Below are 3,706 nucleotides of genomic sequence, written 5' to 3'. Positions count from 1 at the left end.
TCATTCGATGAGGGCCAGTCTCGTGCTTCTTAAGTTGCCTCGCTCATGCCCAAAAAGAATTCTGGGTAATTCTACCATTCCATGACAAGGGAAGACTCCCGATTCTCATTTCATAGATTTTTTCATAAGTGTCGGGCCACCCAGTCCTACCAGCAAAATAACGCATCGATTGAAGGTTTTCGCTTTCAAAACGTGCCCAGATTGTGTCAGTAGGTCCTGGAATTCGTCCACAGAAAGGCCAGAGAGACAACTTCACTCGTGAACCGCCATGTTTACAACAGAGCATTTTAGGCGTCCCAGTCTGCATGACACCATCTCTCGCCTCTGTCTGAGACAAGACCAGACACGCACGGTTCTTACGTTACGTTTATACCTATAAAATCAACTGAAATCTCAATTGCTGGTACAAGAAAAAACCCAGCATGTTAATTTTTTTTGGTAGGCTAGGTATCGAAGAGCCAGAACATTTGCCCATGCGCTGACGGAATGTTTGAACAAGAGAGAAAAACGCAGTACCTCCAGACACCGGCGCTGGAGCGTCGTACCAAACGAGTCATCCCGGGATTTCGGCCCGTGCGATCGCTTTTGGACGCAGTTGGCCCTTCGCTGCTTTCTGCTACCGACCTTGCCTCCCGGTACGGCATTGAGGGAGAGATATGTCGGCCCCTAAACCATATGTGACAAATCCCACGCCTACTCACAGCTCCAAACCGCCCTTGTTAATATAGCGTAAGAATTAGAGGGCTTATATATTCAAGAGAAAAGTCATTTTCTCTGTCATATGGTAAGCACTGGAGTCGCAGATTACAAAGTGTGCGCATGCGCCCTTCTAAAGGTAACATACATACAGTCATAAGCTACAGGACCTAATATCTTCGAGACATTACTTTACAGCTGAAATACATAGCACATACATATACCTACTAAATACATAATATTTAAAGATATATTCATTAAAAACAAAGCCGCTGTACAAAACGCGGTCCTGGATTCTCTTTTAAAACCAGTAAACTCATAGGTACGGATAAAATCAGGCAGCGCATTCCGAAACTTAGCTGATACGTAAGAAAAAAGAGAACTAAGACCATAACTGGTTGTTCCAGGTTTATTGAGGAACAAAATGTAATTTCCGCGAAGATCATGCATAAGAAGGGGACGGGAGAGAAATCGTATTTTTTATATAAGCAAAAAAAACAAAAAAAAACACATACTTTTTTCAAGTAATACGAGGAAAGTTTGAATACGCTTATTGCATAGAGATGTCGAGCTTCACTTTCGTAGTAAGAGGACAGGTAAGCTGTTAATATAAATATCGTTATTCTCTTATTTACATTATTATACCGTTTCTTTGACACGAGAATTACAGGGAAATGAAAGCACAACTTTGTCGCGAATTTTCTGTGATAAAAACTTGTTCAGAAACCCAAAATCTTCGTTAACAGCACACACCAGGCCTACTCCTGAGTATCTGGATAGAAATCATTTCTTCTGGTCGCGCTTCAGTCATTCGATGAGGGCCAGTCTCGTGCTTCTTAAGTTGCCTCGCTCATGCCCAAAACGAATTCTGGGTAATTCTACCATTCCATGACAAGGGAAGACTCCCGATTCTCATTTCATAGATTTTTTCATAAGTGTCGGGCCACCCAGTCCTACCAGCAAAATAACGCATCGATTGAAGGTTTTCGCTTTCAAAACGTGCCCAGATTGTGTCAGTAGGTCCTGGAATTCGTCCACAGAAAGGCCAGAGAGACAACTTCACTCGTGAACCGCCATGTTTACAACAGAGCATTTTAGGCGTCCCAGTCTGCATGACACCATCTCTCGCCTCTGTCTGAGACAAGACCAGACACGCACGGTTCTTACGTTATGTTTATGCCTATAAAATCAACTGAAATCTCAATTGCTGGTACAAAAAAAAACCCAGCATGTTAATTTTTTTTGGTAGGCTAGGTATCGAAGAGCCAGAACATTTGCCCATGCGCTGACGGAATGTTTGAACAAGAGAGAAAAACGCAGTACCTCCAGACACCGGCGCTGGAGCGTCGTACCAAACGAGTCATCCCGGGATTTCGGCCCGTGCGATCGCTTTTGGACGCAGTTGGCCCTTCGCTGCTTTCTGCTACCGACCTTGCCTCCCGGTACGGCATTGAGGGAGAGATATGTCGGCCCCTAAACCATATGTGACAAATCCCACGCCTACTCACAGCTCCAAACCGCCCTTGTCAATATAGCGTAAGAATTAGAGGGCTTACATATTCAAGAGAAAAGTCATTTTCTCTGTCATATGGTAAGCACTGGAGTCGCAGATTACTAAGTGTGCGCATGCGCCCTTCTAAAGGTAACATACATACAGTCATAAGCTACAGGACCTAATATCTTCGAGACATTACTTTACAGCTGAAATACATAGCATATACATATACCTACTAAATACATAATATTTAAAGATATATTCATTAAAAACAAAGCCGCTGTACAAAACGCGGTCCTGGATTCTCTTTTAAAACCAGTAAACTCATAGGTACGGATAAAATCAGGCAGCGCATTCCGAAACTTAGCTGATACGTAAGAAAAAAGAGAACTAAGACCATAACTGGTTGTTCCAGGTTTATTGAGGAACAAAATGTAATTTCCGCGAAGACCATGCATAAGAAGGGGACGGGAGAGAAAACGTATTTTTTATATAAGCAAAAAAAACAAAAATAAAAGACACACTTTTTTCAAGTAATACTAGGAAAGTTTGAATGCGCTTATTGAATAGAGATGTCGAGCTTGACTTTCGTAGTAAGAGGACAGGTAATCTGTTAATATAAATATCGTTATTCTCTTATTTACATTATTATACTGTTTCTTTGACACGAGAATTACAGGGAAATGAAAGCACAACTTTGTCGCGAATTTTCTGTGATAAAAACTTGTTCAGAAACCCAAAATCTACGTTAACAGCACACACCAGGACTACTCCTGAGTATCTGGCTAGAAATCATTTCCTCTGGTCGCGCTTCAGCCATTCGATGAGGGCCAGTCTCGTGCTTCTTAAGTTGCCTCGCTCATGCCCAAAACGAATTCTGGGTAATTCTACCATTCCATGACAAGGGAAGACTCCCGATTCTCATTTCATAGATTTTTTCATAAGTGTCGGGCCACCCAGTCCTACCAGCAAAATAACGCATCGATTGAAGGTTTTCGCTTTCAAAACGTGCCCAGATTGTGTCAGTAGGTCCTGGAATTCGTCCACAGAAAGGCCACATATACTGAATACAGCATATGTTTTAATGAGGTAAGTACTTCATGTATCCCTTATTGGCCATAACATTGCGAATGACAGCTTTTTTCTCCGCCAGACAATTAGCCTTAGCCTCAATCAAACGGTAAAGGTTTGTATCCCGTGATCTTGCCAAATTCTTTGAAATTTTTTTCACTCCTTCGGGGTCAAGACCGTTCACTGTCTTAGCCGTGAAAGCCAAATTTCAAACAACGGGCGCAACCCGCGTTGTCAAACCATGGCCAATCGTACGGAAACCACGACTTTTCTCTAGTGGCTCCATACGTTTCAACTACTTTCCGTAGTTGTTTCCAGGGCCCTCATTGGCCATAGAGTTAATGACGAAGCTTGAAGTTTGGAGTAGATAGGAACGTCACGCAGGCCTATTTTTTGGCTACAAGGACAATACAATACACAATATATATTTAATTGACCACTCCC

Source organism: Montipora capricornis, chromosome 6 (assembly GCF_036669925.1).
Source record: "Montipora capricornis isolate CH-2021 chromosome 6, ASM3666992v2, whole genome shotgun sequence".
NCBI lineage: Eukaryota > Metazoa > Cnidaria > Anthozoa > Scleractinia > Acroporidae > Montipora > Montipora capricornis.
Note: the sequence above shows the minus strand (reverse complement) of the source record.